The following is a 20,331-nucleotide window of genomic DNA, read 5'->3' on the forward strand; positions in this document are numbered from 1 at the left end:
CAATCGAACTCCCTTGGCACAGGTGGGGCCCTGAGGTGAGGGGAGAGGGGGTCTGGGATGCTGGCCTTCCGTGGTGGGCTGAGGAAAATATGCAATACGTAGGATCGCCCGATCACGGCTGCTTTTACCCTCGGTGGATGTTGGTCTCGGCCCATATCAGTTTTAACGAGTTGCAGTGACTGTCTTGTTGACAGTTACTTCTTGCATATTTTAGTTCTGCGCCTCACGGTCATCTGTTTTCTCTGTTTAATTTGTTCACCAGTTCCATCTGTTGTACTGTACTGCTACAACTAGCTACTAAAACTAAGTAGGTACAAGTTGGATAAACGCATCTGGTGCAAAAATTAACTCTATTAGTTAACAAAAAAATGTAGAAATTAAAAATTAATCCATCTAATGTACAAAAACATCTTATTTTATGTTTCCCTCTTGCATCATCATATTACTATTACTAAAAATATACAGTATTTTTTATTTTTTTATTTTTTGTTGCTGGCTTAAACCTTATTTTCAGAATATGAATATATGGACACTTCTTAAAAACACATAAACATTTTTCTGAACGGGAGAACATCTTTTAAATACATAAACATACTTTTTTTTAAACTCATGGAAATATTTTCGAAGCATCACGAACATTCTTTTGAATATGTTAATATTTTATCGAACCTAGTAATTATTGTTTGAACACGTGAACATTTTTAACAAATAAACATACTTTTTATGTAATTCTTATTTTTTTTGGTCGTGTGCATTTGTATTGCCATTAGGTAACTGCAATGTTGCAGTGGCTGGATGTTATTGCTATCTTCTTGATATTAATATATACTGTTTGTCAAAAAAATATTGTACATATGCAACACTAACATAAAAAGGACAGTGTTCGCCAGTTTCGTTTGTACCACATCTATACAACCCATTTACCATTGCACGCCTCATGAGTGGAGGCTATGAAATTTGGCGGTATGGGTCTATTTTTATTGCTTATATCTATTAGAAAAGTTCGAGAATTAGACTTTAACACAGTATAGCCATAGTACTGGAAGATGATCCACGGTTGTCGTTGCAGCGTCCACAACATAACCCATCTAGTAAACAACAACATTTGTTTGTTTTAGTTAAAATGCCACTCGTGTAAGGTGAAAAGGTTGGTTGCATAATTGCACCCTGCTTGATTGATTGAGTGGCGGGCATCAATGTGACTCACCAGCTCGTTTATTAATCTTCAGTTTGACAGATGCGCAACAATCACGTTACCACGTTACGTTAGAGCATGTACAATGGGGTGATGTCAGCCTTCCCTTACGCTTGCCACGTTGGATTTTTGCTTAGTTGGAGGAGAGAGAAGGAAAGAAAAGAAGGTTGTCTTCTCTTAGCTAAGGGATGATCTCTTATGAAATAAGAGAAGACTATTTCCCCCATTATACGACGTGTCTTCCCTTAACTACATAATTTCCTACTAAAATAATTAATTATCATTTATTGCAAGGGATAACAATAAGATATAATGCATTGTACTCATTATATTCATCATCTTCTCTAGATGACGTGGACTGCTAAGAGAATGCGTGTTTTCCCTACCATTGTGCATGCCCTTATACACCCTCCGATCCTAAATATAAGACATATAATTTTTTGAGAAAAATCCAGAATATAAGGTTTATTTCCTTGCCCCAATTGTATGGAAAATTGTTTTATTGATTAGATTATGTTTCCTTAGCTTATGCAAATTTCTCTATTAGCTCACGTTAATTGCCTAGGGTTAATCCCAACCAAACTTGATCTATTTTTTCGTAAACGTGTGTTTCTTAATTTCCGTGCCAAAAATTATATGTTTTATATTTAGAAATGAAGGGAGTATCGCATTAATTTCTGCAGTATCCAGGTAGCTATATATAACGCTCTCGGCTAGAGATTCTGTGATCCATAGTCCTAGAGAAGCTCAACCCAGTAAGATGAGTAGTGTCACGTGAGGTGAGGTGAGCTGAGGTGAGCTGATGAGGGTAAGAAGAACGCGAAGTGTAGACATGGGTGTGGGTAGCGTCGGTAAAATGCTGGCCACATGGGTAAACAGTTGCATTAGACATTCACTAGAAAACAGGCTGAACCAGACGAGGCATGTTGTTCCTTTCACGAAGCCGGACCCCGACATCCACATCGAGCTCCAGCATATCAGGACTCAAGCATGTCGTTCCTTTCAGCTAACTGCAAGTCATCACAGGGTATGTTGAGGAGAGATCATCCGGATGGCTTCATGAAAAAGAACCATTAAGGGTGTGCCGACCTCTCCCCCTTCCACGCCATGCGCCGCTCAACGGAATACCGGTACCTCGCGTCGTGGTCGCTCATTGGATGGAGCTTCGTGAAACGGAAATATTGCGAGATCTCGTACCCTGAGGTGAGCGGGGAGTATGTAGAAGTTAGATCCTTGGGATGGTTCGCGTAGACGCTCAGCGATGCACGAAGTCGGCAGTGTGCTTGGCGGAAGCAACGAAGGGCCGAAAGTATTATTACAAAAGCTCTATATCCAAGGGTTGAGAATCAAACCCTCTTCCTAGTGGATTTTAGGTTGATTTGGATCAAGAAATAATAAGATTTTCAAGAGAAAATTAAGGATGAAGGCTCTTCTTCTTGACGTGATTGTCGAGGAAGCGGGTAGGTGGAAGCTAGTGTAGCTTTTGTGAGGAGTTTCTTTCTTTTGGCTTTGGACTTTGAGTTGTAAGTGTGAAGTTCGCATTTGGTTTTTTCTCTATCTATCAAGAAAAAAAAGAGGGGTTCCTCCTGCGTTCCTTAAAAAAAAAACCCTTCACACCATGGGCGAGACTGGGTCTGCGGCGCAGGGGAGAGAGGAAGATAACATTGTTTGGGGAGGGAATTGGACATGGTACAATGACATAGTATTTTTTTTCTCAAAACTAAAACTCACGGGTCGATATTCTAGGGGACACCCAGCACTATGTAAACTCGCATCTGAACCGAGTCTTATATGCTCCTGATCCAATGAGAACATCGACAAAAATAACAAACAAAATATAAAAAAAATAGATTTTTTTTTAGAACGAACAAGAGAATGCGTTATGACTACAAGCAACACGATGGTGAGAAATTACAAGAATTGTGTTGTATGCAAAAATAACAAAATTTGGTGCTGTTTAGAGCATTTAGATTTGTCTTTTTTACACAGACCACTACTTATATTGTTTCTTGTAGAATTTCGACATGCTATTAGAACACATCTTTACGTTCGTTGTACAGAAAATTCAAATTTGTTTGATTTTATTTTCTATTTTTCCGATGTATTTTATCGAAGCAAGAGCATATGAGCCGTGAGCAGAAAAACAACGTCCCACAGCACCCCCCTTTCACAAAAAGACAATTTTCGCTGTGGTGTCTCCATGGAACCCGGTAGTCAGCAGAAAACACGATCCGCCACGGTCTTTTAAACATAAGGTTAACTAGTAAATATGTCCGTGCGTTGCACCGGAAAGAGAAAAATATATGTCATTCAGAGAGGTTGGAGGGTGTGTTTGAGGGATCACAACCGTTTGGAGAGATAAAAAAAAAACAATTAACCGAATTAACAACATCATCACACGAGAACCTTGCACCCCTCTCGTTTTCTCTTTCCCACCACATGTCTCCTGCTCTACATAGCTGTTATATTGTAGACTTTCATCTCTTCACCTCTGAAGTATGTACGCCATGTTTCACTTCTCTTTTTATTGTATCTATCTCATTATATATTGGGAAGTGCTGGGCGTCCCCCGGGGGATTTGATTCCCCAGCCCACGGGTCCCCAGCCGTCGGATCAACCATCTGGACGGTCAGATCTACATGTAGCAAAAAACCACCTCCCGGCAGCAAAAAATCAACCCGGCAGCAACTTCATGTAGCAAAAAACGGTTCGCTCATGAAATAAAAGAAAAAGTCTGAACTCGCCGGAGTCTCGCCGGAGACCTCGCCGGAGACCCCGTAGCAAAATAAAATAGCTATTGTAGCAAAAATGAATATCATCGAAAACATCGACGAGGAACTCGTCGAAGAACTCACCGGAGACCTCGCCGGAGACCCAGTAGCAAATACATTTTGCAATTGTAGCAATACCGTAAAAATGTTGTAGCAAAAATATTATTCCTAGGTTGCAAATCCGCATAACGGAGACCTCGTCGGAGATATCAACGGAGACCACGCCGGAAATCTTGTAGCAAAATATTTATCCCTTTTTAGCAACATTACATAATAGTTGTAGCAAAAAAAAAGTCTACCATCTCCGATCCCGGCTGGTAGCAACGTCAAACGGCATCAATAACATTACTGCCGGGTTGATTTTTTGTTGCGGCTGCTCCAAGCGGCCGCAGCGCTGGGGCAAGAGGACGGCCAGCGGAGGTGCTCCACGGGGAAGGCGGCTGGGATGGGTTAGAGGACGGCCCGGCGGAGCTCCATGGGGGACGGCCGTCAACAAGGGTGCGGAGGCTGCAGTAGGAGGAGGCCGGGGAGGCGATGGTTGGGAGCAGAGGAGGCGTAGCTTCAACGTAGGTGACGGCGACGAGTGCCCTGCTAGGGGCGCCGCGGAAGACATCGACTGGTTGCGAGCGACGAGCTCCGGGCGGCGACTGGCTGCGAGCGACGAGGGTCCTGCTCAGGGGCGCCGCGGAAGACGGCGATATGCGTGGCTGGGGCGACCGACGAGCCGGGGCGGCAGCTGCGAACCGAGATGGCGGCGACCTTGGAGCCTGGCGGCAACATATGAACTCCGGCGTGCTTGCTGGTAGGGGTTGGACCGGCATCCGCCGTGATTGGGCTCGCATCGGGTGGATTTCATGGAGGCGAGCGAGGCGAACCGCGTGGAGAAGATAAGGTATAGCTGAACTTTTTATGTGCGGTGGGTGGTGGGGCCAGGACGACGTAGTCCACTCGATTGAGCGCATCGGAGGGCCGCGCACCCGGAGGTTGCGAGCGAGCGCAGCCCCCGGGGGCATTGGATCATTTTCCTTATATATTTCAAACATTTTGCGGCTTTATCTGAAGAATAAATTAAACTGCTTGGATTTTTTCCACTGGTAACATATAGTGACTCTCGGCATAGAGACTTCGATAAAATCGTGAGAAACAAAGACTCTGGCACTCGTGGGTTGTTCTTTTCCAAAAGAAAATTGGTCACAGCCTCGCTCGAGAGTTGATTAATTGATCCTTCCACTTCACAGTATTCAAGGTAAAATAAAACGTAACCTTATAATGGAAGATTCAGGAGGATCTGTCAACAACCCACTTTCCTGCAGTATATGCAGAAGCTAGCTAGGCCTATTCATTTCGTCAAAAATGCACATCAGTCAAAAAGTTCACACCAAATAAAAACAGCTACGTCTTTATAACTCAAATGAACAGCCAACGATGCAGGTACACATAAGTCCTACTTCGATCAGTTTATAATTTGCCAGAGCTTCACTTGACCATGAAAGACATGGAACACTGAAAGTTGGACTCTCCATAAATCACATTCAGATTCAGCGAACGAATCTGTACATACATCCTCCTATGGTCGGGTGGATTAAACCAATTTCTTTTAGACAAACAACCCTCAGGTATGAAAACGCCCGACAATACATCCTTTTCATCGCCATCAGAATAAATGCTTCATAATCAAAATATGCATCGGCAAAAAAAAACTGAAAAAAAAAATCTTTGGTCAGCCGCATCACCCTCTTGTCATCTTGTCATGACTCATGTGTCACAATCCATATAAACCAAATGAAGCGATAGTGTATCTCCAGCAGTTAGGGGATCAGCTAAAAAAACCAGTTGGAGGATCGCTGGATTGGTGGCTGTTGACGCGCGAAGCTGAGTCCGAACCTGATGAACTGCTCGAATTAAAAAACAGGCAGAGAAAGTTCACAAATTGTAGCGCTGATGAAGCACCGCTCCAGAACACACACACAGGGCTGGAATTCTAGCCATAGGTGACGGGGAAGAAAAGGTGGGCGGGACAGCACCTTGCGAGGTGAGGCGCTGGACGTCAGGGTCCATACTGCCGTCGAGGAGCGTGGCTTATATCTTGGCCTTGGTGCCTTTGAGGTTCTTCGAGGCCGGATGGATCTCCGCTCCCACCCCCGCCGCCATGCGGGGCTGCTGCTGCCCTCTCATCAGCCTGCGCCCCCATCGCATGGCGCCCCCATATCCTGATCCGACGGGACTTCCGCCAAAGTATTGAAGAAGGGTTCCCGATCTTCCTCGTCGAGCCTTTCCGATCCGGGCAGTAAAATTACCGGCGCAGCTAGAGGCGGAGGGGATCGGTCTGCAGGTTCTTGAGCTCCTCGAGGAATTCGCTTAAAAGCCATCGAAGCGAGACCCGGTCGGCGCTGGCTAATCAGCAGCGGAGATCTAAATCGAGACGAAGTAGACAGAGAGGATAAATCGACAGAGGCGCGTGTATAAACTATAAGTAGAGGAGCTGAGGAGGGTGGCTTGCGGCGGAGAGAGGAGATGGTATTGGATTGGACTTGCGGATGGTCACGGCAAGCGTATCGGTTGGTAGGGAGCGCAGTCTCCGGCTTCCATCGATGAACACCGACGAGAACAAAGGAAACTCGACATGCTATTAGAACACATCTTTACGTTCGTTGTACAAAAAATTCAAATTTGTTTGATTTTATTTTCTATTTTCCCGATGTATTTTATCGAAGCAAGAGCATATGAGCCGTGAGCAGAAAACAACGTCCCACAGCACTCCCCTTTCACAAAAAGACAATTTTCGCTGTGGCGTCTCCATGGAACCCGCTAGTCAGCAGAAAACACGATCCGCCACGGTCTTTTAAACATAAGGTTAATTGGATGCCATTACAGTTTTCGTCCATTGGAGAAACGCCATTACAAAATCTAGACTTGGATATTTGCCACTCCAACTTTCTGATACTTGTACCTATGGCATTTTCTCAACCAAGCGGCGGCCCTGCGTGCTTGCGGCTGGATCCATCAGAGAAGGCAAGCAGGTTGATGCGGGAGCGTGGCCGGCGTCGCCCGCAAGGAAGTAGGCCAACCTAAAGCAGGGCGAAGGTGGCAGGGGACCAGAGCAGCGGTACTTGTTCATTGGCGGAGCGAGACCGGGGCCATGATGAGAAATACTCAGAGGTGGTACATGGCGGGAAATCTGGGCAACAGGAGAGGCATGAGCTTTTAATGGAGGCGGGGCACTTGGCAGACGCGCTGGAGAGAAGCAGGGCACCACGATGGAACTCGCAAGTAGGCACATGTTTGAGACTGTATTTATCTACCTAATACCCTCTATTCCTTCCAAATTTAGTACTGGCAGGCTACCAGATGATATGCATATGGTGCACTTCTTATGTGGCCTTGGTGTGTAAGAGCATCTCCAGCCGTGTCCCCCAAAGCGTCCCCCAAATCGCGCCGGATTGAAGTTTGGGGGACGCGTTTTGTTCGTGCCGTCTTTGGGGGACAAACTCCCCAGCCGCGTCCCCCCAAACGCCTTCCCCAAATATTTAAAATACTTTTTTTGATATTTTTATTTCAATTTTCACAAACTAATACATAATTGGGAACGTGGTTTACACGAATACACAGTTTGGAACATAGTTTTCCACAAACTAATACATAGTTTGAACCGTCGTGGACATAAATATAAAATTTTGCAAAGAAACTAAACCTAACTAGACCGTGCATCGAAGGTTTCCTGTATTCGCTGCTAAGAAAGAACACTCGAGGGTACACCCAGTCACCTAAACTGGAAAATCCAGCGGGAGGATGGTGCCCTTGTTGGTTCTACCGATGAGGCGAACATCCAGAAAATTCCGTGCACGTGTTCGCTGCGAAGAAACAACACTCAGTCGTCCTCCTCGTCGGTGCTGTCGCCGTGGTAGTCCCGGCGGCAGCGCGTCTCGTGGAAGACCTTGACGCTCATGTCCCTGTCGCCGAAGTAGGAGAACAGGAGGATGAAGCCGGCTTCGAGGCTGTGGTGCCGCGCGAACTTCTCCCAGCCGATGTTGAGGTACATCTTGCCGCGAGCGTCGTAGATCACGTCAACGATCCACCGGTAGTAGCCGCACGCAGCCTCCCGCAGATGCATCGTGCGCGGGCGGTCGTCGCCGGCGACGTAGTCGGCGAAGGAGTCTGGCAGCCTCTGGATGCCGCGCGGGTCGCCCTTGAGGACGAGGACGAACTCGAACAACACGTCCGGCTCCACGTCCATCTCCGACGATGAAGCCGACGGCGTGGGAGGCGACGGCGAGCGTTCAGCTCTGCCGCGGCCACGACCACGACCACGACCACGGCCGCGAGGTCGGCGTCCGCCTCTACCAGACATAGCGTCGAGTCTTGTTGAGATGGTGGCGGCTAGGGTTTGGGAGAGAGGCGCTAGGGTTTGTGTGTGAAAGGGACGATGAGAGGCGGCCCTTTTTATAGGCCGGAGGGAGGCGGGGGAGCGGTGGCGCTCATTAATGCCGGCACGTAGAGCTAGGCGCGACGAGACGCGTCGCTGCGCCTCTGCGGGAACTGCATCCCGCTGCGTGCCAATAACTTCCATCGCGAGGTAGGCGATGGTTAGGTCAAAATTTAGTATGCCACTGATGGGTCAGCCCCGCCACTTTCCGCCTCGTTTTTCGGTGTGTCCCCTGTGGGGCGGGGACGGGCTCGGGGTGTCGAAAAAATTGGGTTTTGAGAAACGCGGCTGAAACCGTTTTTGGTCCGGCACGCCCGAAATTGCTTTGGGAACCCAACTGAAGATGCTCTTAGCGGCGGCGGGGGCCAATGGAATCGGCCGTGGCTAGAGGCCCACGCGTGACGCCGCGGCTGCAGTCCCCGGCGGCAGGAGGTTCCCTCGCTGAAGGACCCGATCTGCTCCCAGCGCTTGTTGGCGGGCAGGGCTGCCGGTGACGGTCGCTGTCAGAGATGCGGCTTTAGCTGGAGGAGGACATGGATTTGTACGCGAGGAGTCTCCGTTCCTGTGAGTGCACCATTCCCCAAGCTCCTCCCAAGAAGCTCTCCATAAATGTACGGAGTTGTACATGTAAAGTTAAAAGCAGGGGTATTATGGTAAATACTGTAGTACAAACTGAAATATATGTATTTTTTGAACCATTATTCTACTCCCTCTGATCTTAAAAAAATGTCGGACGTACGATTTTACGGAAACACCCTCCATTTTCTTATCTTATCAACCCGCACTCCCGTAACGCAAGGGCGTGGTGTGAATGCGCTGCTTTGCATGCTGCGCGCATGTGCTGCTTTGCATAGCACGGACAGGTCGCATGCATGTGTAGCTAAATGAATTGATCCAATTAGAAGGAGTTAATCATAAAACGTAATTAGACTATGGTTTCGGACACTTTTTTAGGATCGGAGGGAGTATTTAAGTGCACAAGATGGCATACATAGAGGTATGAGAAAGTTGGACTGGCATATTTCCAAGTCTTGTTTTTGTAATGGTATTTCTCCAAGTGGTAGAAATTAGAGTGGCATAGATCCAATTAACCCGAAGAAAAAAATGCTTCATTACTAGTCGCCTCTTTTATCTAGCTGATTGCCTCATGACCAGGACAAAACAATTGTCCGCTATTTGTCGCCTATTTTATTTAAGAGAAATATTTACTTTTTTATCTCCTAATGATCGCCCCGTGGAGTTGGAAAAATGCTCCACTATTTGTCGCCTCCTTTATTGGGAAAATGCCCATACCTACAGTGACGTCATAAAAATGCGTCATTATTCCTCGCCTCTCTTATAAGCTAAAATGTCATTATCTTGTTTTGTTGTTTGCCTCACTATTAGGGGTGAAAACGGATCGGATGCAGATTGGAGAGTGCCCTTTCTCATATCCATTTTTATATTTTCAAAATGAATATGGATGCGAATACGGATGTTATCAAATATGAATGTGGAGCGAATGTTAATCATATACGGGAGCAGATTAGATATTTTCTCAATTTAGAACGGATACGAATAACAAAATAACATGCTCGTGTGAGTCAACGGTTAGAGATAAATATCCTGACATGATACACATAAGTTTCCACTTGAATCACAGAAAAAATCATTTGAACAATCTATGAGCTTTTAAGGTTAGATAAATAGCATATCTAGCAGAATTACTAAAATAGGTTAACATAATTTTATTTGTATACGGATATATCCAGTCTCATATCCATATTTCCTTCAAAATTACACCACATTTGCATTTGTATTTATAAAAATAATGCGGATATTTACCACATCCATTTCCATTTCGTTCGGATAAGGATATTACCACGATCATTTTCAGTTTCTCGAATACGAATGTCGGATAATATGGACTACCGCTACCAATTTCCACCCCTACTCACTATCAAGCCTGCAGTGCTTTGATGCACTGCTTTGATGCGACGTTTCTTCACATCGATCAGGACAGAAAACGTTGAACCGTTCATTAATAATGCCTTTTGCATTACTTTGGAAAAAGTTGATGGATCGCATCTTTTACCCGATAAAAACACTACTACCTACTTCTAAGAAACAATCCAACATTTGCGCCTCTTGGATGAATCCGATGTCCTCATCGTCGCATGTGCCATGAACGATCAACAAGGAGGAAAACAATTCCCTCCCGAGTCATCCGCGCGGGTAACTCCAGAGGCTCCACGATCTCCTCCTCGTGCGCCCTATGATCCCTCCCTCTCCCGGTCGTCGCCGTCCCCGGTGCCGCGGTAATGGCAGCGCCCGTCTGTCAAAGGAAGGTGGGAGTGGAGGCGCATCCCGGTGGCCCATCCCTTTGCGTAGAGCGATAGCAGTTGGGGGTGGGGGTGGGGTTGGTGGTGATATAAGCGTGCGCGAGTGTCGTGTTACGAAAGGCTTCGCCAACGAACTTCATTGGGTGATTTTTGCATGGAGATTGCTGGATCAAGTGGTATTTGTTTGTGTGCACTCGTGTTTTTCTCTAGCCGTTTGATTTTAGAAGGAGCGTTGTGAATCTCTGCTGGCTGTTACCTCATGGAGCATGCTTTCTCATTTCTTGGTGAAGTCAGACGGCGGGTAATGTCATTTAGGTTGAGATCTGAGGACTAGATATGGTGGTTTCATTCTTTATGGCTACAAGGCATTGGCTTTCGTGTTTTGTGACTTAGAGCAACAACATCGTAAGTAGGGCGTCGGCATATTAGAAGTTTAAAGTTTTACCTCTTAGGGTGAAAATCCAAGGTCTGATTTTAGTTGGTTGTGCCTGGCAACCTTGTTGAATACACTATTTTATGAGCGAGGATTTTCTCCAGAGTGAAACCTTAAGATCTTTGATCGGGCGATGAGGGCGCTTGTGCATTGTTTCGTTCTTGAAAGTGTCGCTTTTGGAGGAGCTGGACTTCTTTTTATTGTAATCCTTGTTTTTTTTAAGTTGTGTGTATCCCTAATATTGTTAGGACAATGTTGTTGGAGAGGCTAGATATAATTGCTATCTTTATAATATTAATATATATCCTTTATCACGAAAATAAAAATCATCTCTTTTATTCCGAAAAAGAATATTACTACTACATCCTAGTTCCTTGATTAACACTGTCAATTAGTGCTATTAGACTGGGACCTCGTGCCAGAACCACTCAGCACATGCAGGCTCCAAGGCACGCCATGTTTTCCTTGCGTAAGAGCATCTCTAGTTGTGTTCCCTAAAGCATCCTCTAAATCGCGTCGGATCGAGCGTTTGGGGATGTTTTATCTTCGTGCCGCGTTTCGAGGATTTAGTTGTCCAGTCACGTCCCCTAAACGAGGCCCTAACTTTTTTATTAGAGTATTCGAAAACACAACCATTTTATTAAACATGACATACAAATAAATATGTTTGCCAAAATTGTTTTCAAATTAAAAAACAACAAACCGCAAGACGGATATTGATCATGTTGAAGTTGCTCGTGAACATTGATGTCACGGATCTCTGAGTGCATGGCGAGGAAATCAGCAAAATCTGCAGGCACGTCATGATCAACATCCGCAAGAGGGCCATGACACTCGTAGGAACCAACATGTGTCCTCACCCGATTCTTGCGGTCATCCTCGATGATCATGTTGTGCATGATCACAAAAGCAAGCATCACCTCCCACATTTGGTCGTGAGACCACCTTAGAGCAAGGTACCGAACAATAGCAAATTAAGCTTGAAGCACACCAAATGCCCACTAGACATCCTTCCTGCAAGCTTCCTGTCGTGAGGCAAAGTGACAATTCTTCTGATCTGATGGAGCCGGGATTATTTTGACATAAGTTGCCCATATTGGATATATACCATCGGCTACATAATACTTTGGTATATTTGTGGCCATTGATCTCATAGTTGCATGGTGGAGCATGACCTTCCACTAGTTTGTTGAACTCTGGAGACCGCTGCAACACGTTGATTCATTGTGTGATCCTGTCATGCCAAAGAAAGAATGCCAAATGCATAGGTCATAATCTGCCACAGTTTCAAGCACAAGACTGCAATATCCATGACGCTCTTTGTATATACCTTGCCAAGCAAACGGCAAGTTCTTCTATAACCAATGCATACAATCGGTGCTTCCAAGCATCCTAGGGAATCCTCTCGCTACATTTTTCGCCATGATCCTTGCAGTCTCTTATTCAGTTGGCCCTCTCAAGTAGTATTTGCCAAACTTTCCCACCACAGCTCGGCAAACTTGTACATGCACTCAATGTCAGTAGACTCACTCATGCGAAGGTAGTCGTCTTGTGTATCGGCAGGTGCTCTGTATGTAAGCATCCTAGTGGCGGCGGTGCATTTCTGAATCGACGAGAATCCGGCAATTTCAACAGCGTCGTGCTTCAGCTTAAAGTAGGGGTCGAACTCTCGAAAGCCGTGGAGGATATTCATGAACAAACCCTTGCTCATCTTATACCGGCACCGAAAATTATCGGCTTGTGTTACTTCACCTCCAAAGTAATCATTGTGCAGCATGGTATGCCCCTCGATCCTCTGCTGGGGCTTCGAATTCTTTCTTCCCGCCTTTGGACCTCCGCGACGCGGCCTTTTCCTCTTCTCCTCCTCGGCGTCAAGCATGTTTTGGAGGGATGATATGATCGACAAATGCTCCAGAATGTCATCGTCGAAGGCTTGCTCTTCCTCCATCATTTGGACGATCATCTCGTTGTTGCTATCCATGTATGAAGCAAAACCGATGGTTAAAATTCATCCGCGACAAAGGAGGAACGAATAGCGACCTGGCGCGCCTACCAGACAAGGCACCGAACACCTTCTGTGCGCGGAGGAGGGGTGGATTTGTCGGCGCATTCTGGGACGCGTTGGCGAAGCAGCACCGGCAAAAAGGACGGCGAGGGAACCAGCCGTCACGACGGTGCCTAACTCAGGAGAGATTGGCCATCGAGACGGCCGTCAAATCGAGTGGCGGCGGAGGGGTGGGAGGCACGGCTGGGAAGGCGCGACGAGAAATAAAAGACGGGAACCAACCGTTCTGGATTTAGTCGCTGACATGTGGGCGCCCGCCTTGCTTCTCGCTCTGTTCGAGGCGCATGGAGTGTCCTCTGTGGAGCAGGGGTGGCCTCGAGGCCCGGACACCGTATTAAACCGCGCCAGGCGGAAGGAGACTTTGGGGCGTGCGACTGAAACAAAAAAAAAATTGTTCGGCGCAACCAAAAACCTTTAAGAAACGTTTTGGGAAACGTGACCGGAGATGGTCTAAGAAGAGAAAACCGAGACCAAAAGGCTCCGTTTGTCTAAGTCCGTTTGGTTCAGCTTGTATTGAGATCCCTGTCAGGTGCGACGATTGGCCCGCCTAGCTATAACACTTTACCGGTACCTCCCATAATCATGTTTACATTTTACATTGTTTCTTTCTTATGCTCATCAACTCAGCTCAGACCAAGATACGACATCCTGGACAAAACTAGATAATAACCGTTAGTATGAGGTATCGGGCCAAAAAATGTTTCGATTAGATATCGTAAATTTGCGAGATCGTCAATTTCGCGTGCAACAATATCTCATCACAAGCCCAAATGCCCGGATTTAGGCCAAACATTTGCAGCACTACCCTATTAGAAAAAAGGTTGGCAGGAGGGAATGTTCAGCTTGGAACTCCTGTCTTAACCGCAAATATCACTGCAATGGGGGGCCGAGCCGAAAGCTGGATTGAGCTGCGGGCACGGGCGAAGCCAGGGGCCAGCGGGCGGGCGGGGCCGGGACATGCACGGTTGGACGGAGGGGGAGTCAGGGCGGGCGAAGCCAACGGCGCGGGTCAGGGCATGTGCGGGCGGCGCGAGAAGTGAGGCGGCGGCAAGTGCGGCCAGGCGGGAGGGACGTGCGGGGTTGTTCGCGGCGAAGAACATGGAAAGAGGAAAAAGAGAAATATTCTTTTTCTAAGAAATATGCTTTTTTTACAATATGATTATAGGCATATATTTCTGCCGCCTAACTTTTCGTGATGGAAACTACGGATGCAGCATACCCTAGCCGTGTTAAGTGGTACACATAGATGGGGTATCTGGCCAAGAATACTCATCTTACTGCCATTATCTTCTTTTGGACTATGGATCTTCCACTGGCTAGCAGCTTTATCTATGGCGCCTCGTACATGTTTCCACTCGGCGCATGCCGTCACGGGCGAATTGCATGCCTGACTTGCGGGAGAACAGGGCAGCGGCCAGAAGGCACTGAACTGTCGGTTGGCCGTCGACGAAGCGCTCTATCGATCGTGTGAGCTGCTCCGTATGCTTCACCTTGTGTCCAGTTCCCTCTCAGATGCAACGGTTCGCCCGTGTAGCCAACACTTTACCAGTACCTCACACACCCATGTCTACATTTTTCACTGTTCTTATTCTCATCTCAACCGGTGTCTACTCATCTCACTGCCTTGATCTTATCTTAGACTACGGATCCACCAGAACTGCAGCAGCTAATCAAATCTAACATAATGTGACTGTAAGGAGGCTGTTGCACTTACCAGACTGGACATTAGTAAATGAGTTGGTGAGCCATGATTGAAGCAATGCACTCAACTAATCAAGTAGGTTCTGGCAATGTTTTCACCTGCCAGGAGTGGCATTTGAACGAAAAATATGAGACATTTTTACAATCCATTTAGCTTGCAAAAAATGTCTTCGATTGTGAGATGGAGTAAGTATTGTTATTTTTCTGTTTATATGGCCTCTCCTGAGGCTGGGTTCCACGGTCTTCCAGTAAGAGTACGAACCCAATAGATTTTGAACAATGGTGTGATTGACAGTACATATGTGTCATGCTGTGGCAAATGCAATGGCCTCCGGCGGTGTTAGTGATACACCAAGTATTGGGATCGTTTATAGTCATTTTTGGTAAGTATGATTGTCGAGCATAACGAGGATAAGGAAATGAAGTGGTGAACGAAAATAGTATGGATATAATTTCTAGAAAATATTGTGGATAGTATTTTTGTTGTAAACTTGTCAAGAAAATAAATAATAATGATATTAAATAACATTCAGAGATGGGAGAGTCCACAATGTTATCCCAAGATAAGCCACACTTAATAGGGTTGGGTGTTCTCAAAGACGACATGATAGTTCTTAGTAAGTAAGGTTCATACTACTCCCTCCGATCCATAGACATTAGTAAGTAAGGTTCATACTGCTGGTGGACTCATTATTATTTGGAATGGAGCACTTTTCTCCGGACATATAGCTTTTCAAAATGAATTTTCTATCTCTATCAATCTGAACAGTAACATTACTAAGCAATCTTGGATTCTTACCAATGTCTATGGTCCTAGCCAAACAGATAGAAAAGGTGATTTCATTGATTGGTTCTCCAACATTGTTATGCCAGATGACACAGATTGGATTATTATGGGTGACTTTAACTTCATAAGGCAGCCATCAGATAGAAATAGACCTGGAGGAGATGTTAATAATATGTTTCTCTTCAATGAAGCCATTAGCAAATTGGGAATTATTGAACTACCTCTAAAAGGAAGAAAGTATACTTGGAGCAATATGCAGCAGGATCCTTTACTGGAAAGGCTGGATTGGTTTTTCACATCTTCCTCTTGGACAACATCTTACCCCTCAACATTTGTGTATCCTCTTGTTAAGCCAACATCAGATCATTTGCCATGTGTCATTTCTATTGAAACAAGAATACCCAGAGCTCAAGTATTCAGATTTGAAAACTTCTGGCTGCAACATAGTGAATTCAAAAATATTGTTCAAAGTTGTTGGAACATCCCTGTTGGTTTTACTGATTCTGCCAAGAGGATCAATGCAAAACTCAAGAATCTCAGAAGGGGTCTTAAGCTTTGGTCCAAAAATCTTCCTTGCTTACAGAAAAACATTGAAGAAATTAATTCAATCATTGAGCTCCTAGACACTCTGGAAGAATTCAGAACCATATCTCTAGTTGAATGGAATCTTAGAGATTTGCTCAAAAGCCATGTTATCACTCTGCTTCAAAATCAAAACACATACTGGAAACAGAGAGGAAAGATCAAATGGGTAAAACTTGGTGATGCTAACACTAACTTTTTTCATTCCAAGGCCACAGTTAACTACAGACACAATTACATTGCCATGCTCAAGAATGAAAATCTTGCTGAGATTACTGATCATGATGGCAAAGCTTCAATTCTTTGGAATGCTTTCAAAGAAATAATGGGCAGCTCTGACAATCCAAAAATGCATTTCAATCTTGAAGAGACTTTAGACACACCTTCACTGTCAGAAGAACAAAAAACTGATTTAGAGTTACCCTTCTCTGCAAAAGAAGTTGAGGATGTTATCAAGGATTTACCAAATGACAAATCACCTGGGCCTGATGGGTTCAACAATGAGTTCATTAAAAGTTGTTGGAATATAATTGGAGATGATGTCAGAGCTCTGATCAATGATTTTCATCAAGAGAAAGTTACCCTGGAAAGTATTAATTCTTCACTCATTTCTTTGATACCAAAAACAGATAATCCTTCAAGTCCCAATGATTTTAGGCCAATTTCACTTCTCAACAGTGTGTTCAAAATAATCACAAAGCTGCTTGCTAATAGACTGCAAAAAATTATCCTAAACATTGTGCATAAAAATCAGTATGGCTTCCTGCAGAAAAGATCTATAAAAGATTGCTTAGGTTGGGCCTTTGAATATCTCTTCCAATGCCACAAATCTCGAGAAGAAATATTAATCCTTAAGCTAGACTTTGAAAGGCCTTTGATAAGATTGAGCATGGAACCATTTTGGACATTCTTAAGGCAAAAGGGTTTGGAAATAAATGGATTAACTGGATCAAATCCATCTTCAGCAATGCTACATCATCAGTTCTATTAAATGGAGTTCCAGGGAAAAAATTATATTGTAGAAGAGGAGTAAGACAAGGTGATCATCTCTCACCTCTATTGTTTGTACTGGCAGCAGACTTTCTCCAATCAATTCTCAACAAAGCATTGAGACAGAATTTGATATATCTCCCTATTAACTGCCCAAGTTGTCCTGATTTTCCCATCATTCAATATGCTGATGATACTCTGGTTATTATGAAAGCAGATGCTTCTCAACTTACTTGCCTCAAAGCACTCCTAACAACCTTTGCATTCTCAACTGGTCTGAAAGTTAATTATCAAAAATCCAGTATGGTTCCTATTAACATGAATGAAGAAAGATTAAAACACTTCACATCCACTTTCAATTGCCAAAGTGGAAGTTTCCCCTTTACATATCTTGGACTCCCTCTTGGGATTACCAAACCAACTCTAGAATATTTCATCCCAATGGTACAGAGAGTTCAAAAAAGACTAGGAGGGATTGCAGATTTTCTAAACTATGGTGGCAAATTGCAGATGGTGAACTCAGTACTAGCATCTCTTCCTATCTTTTACATGTCATGCTTTGATGTGCCAGTGACTATCAAGGATCAGGTGATAAAATACATGAGGCGTTGTCTATGGAGAAAAAGAAATGCAGAGGTTCAAGCCAAAGGTACTGCTTTGATTTCTTGGAGCAAAATTTGCAGACCCAAGAAGCAAGGAGGCTTAGGTGTTCTTAACTTGGAAATCCAAAACAAAGCTTTGCTTTTAAAAAATCTTCATAAATTTTACAATAATTTGGAGATTCCTTGGGTTCAATTGATCAGATCATCTTATTATGGAAATGGAAGATTACCTGGTACAAACTTGGAAGGTTCTTTTTGGTGGAAGGCACACTTAAAACTAATAGACCATTACAAGCAAATGGCAAGGTGTAACTTGGGAGATGGCAGCACGGTTTTCTTTTGGACTGATTTATGGAATGACAATTGTCTGCAGCAGCAATTTCCACACTTGATTACCTTCGCTAAAAGAACTGATTTATCGGTGGCGGAAACTATTAATACTGAATTCTTACAGGATCTCTTCCATTTGTCTCTCTCTGTACAAGCTTTTAATGAATTCGAAATTCTTGAAGACATTTGTGTAACAGCAGGACAAAGAATTCAAATGGGTGATCAAGATGCCTGGACGTATATTTGGGGCAATAATTCTTTTTCTTCAAAAAAGGCATATAATGCTTTGATTGGGGTTCTTCCAACACCAGACCTTTTTCCATCCCTATGGAACACTTCCTGTCAAGCTAAGCACAAAATCTTCTTCTGGTTACTCCTGCATGATAGACTAAACACAAGAAACCTTCTCAGAAGGAAAATTTTTGAGATTCCCACATATAATTGTGCCACTCTAAACTGTGTTCAAGAAGAGACTCTGGTTCATTTATTCTGGTCTTGCCCTTTTGCACAAAAATGTTGGGACTACCTCTGTCCACAGAGAACAAGAAATCTTTCAGTACATGAAGCTTTTTATGACATCAGGGACAAATTAAGTCTTCCTTTCTCAATGGATATCATCATTTTAGCAGCATGGGGTATCTGGAATATCAGGAATAACAAGATTTTCAAGAATCAAAGACCTACTTTCCAAACATGGAAATTCTTATTTCATCAAGAGCTTCACATGTTACAATACAGAATGAAGAAAAAAAAACGTTCAATCCTTCAAAGAATGGTTGCAATCCCAAGTGGCTTAGCTTTGTTAGTTTTATAGTTTTGTACTTTTTATCCTTTTTGCTTTTTGATAGCTGAGGCTATCTTCATATGTATATACCTTGTACTCTTATTTAATAATATAAAAATTGCAGTGGGGTTCTCCCCACTGTTTTACCCTTCAAAAAAATGATAAGTTTGAGGAGTTTAGTTCAAATTTAAGTTAATTTGAAATATAACCCTAACACTTATTATGGAACGGATGGAGTAGTTGATCTCCGATAAATAGCTTGTTTGTTCTTACGTGGGCGGAGCTAAAATTTAGTATGCCTCGATATCCATGAAAAATATAATACATACGATTAATTCTCAACAAACTAACCAGACATCTATAAAAAGGCAAAGCCTAAATATAGAATTTGCGTTATAAGGTCCCTCTTTACCACGTATGCCATAAATCCAAGATTTGAGATATATATTGTTGTCCCTTTTGTATTTCCTTGTTAATTCGTTGCACCATAATGTCATTTCTTGCAATGGAAAATATGGTTATGATCTTCACATCTCTGCAAGAAAATGTTAAGATTGTACCAAAAAAATGCGGAAAGAGGTTGCGTAAATATAAGTAATGTTACTTTCTCTATAAATAGAAGCCAAAAGGGGCAAGTAAAATTTACCTTGTCCTAAACATTCGCATGAACAATTGATGCGTTCGAGAAAAAGCAGAGTATCCATCAACATAGGAAAAAATAAGAGTCCTTAGATAATATTTCTAATATTTCATTAATAGGAATTAAATGATAGTGGTCTATTAAAATTTTAGTAGATTTATTTTAAATTCTATAAGCAGTGCACATTCTATGGCATATAATTGTTCTTTGACAATTCATTATCTCTTGTACAAACTCATTCATTGCCTTGCTTAGGAACAACAGTTAATCCTCCTTCCTTAGGAATATAGTGGACATGGGGCTAACTCTTTATTATCAAAGATGAAATTCATTTTTTCGATAAAAGGAATATATTAATATCGCGAACATATAAATTTCATCTAGCATCTGGAACAATCCAATATCCTAATGACTGTTCAGATGCACACAACCAAAAAAGAAGAAAAAAGATTTTAAAAAAAAAGTTTCCTTATAGTGTTTCAGTTCTTCTAGCAGCAGCACCAACACCACCAAGATAACACACTTGAAGTCCAAATTCTTCAAAAGCGACATCTCCAAGAAAAAAAATAGTTCATAAGCGCTATCATCGCCCGATCAGAAATCTTTGGACAAATTTATGACGAATATGGCGGCACAAACACCACCAAAATAACACACATGAATATGGGGCTTGTTTGATTTTGTCTTTCTTGCCCAGGATATCATGG

The sequence above is a fragment of the Lolium perenne genome, chromosome 5 (assembly GCF_019359855.2).
Source record: "Lolium perenne isolate Kyuss_39 chromosome 5, Kyuss_2.0, whole genome shotgun sequence".
In the NCBI taxonomy this organism is placed as follows: Eukaryota; Viridiplantae; Streptophyta; class Magnoliopsida; order Poales; family Poaceae; genus Lolium; species Lolium perenne.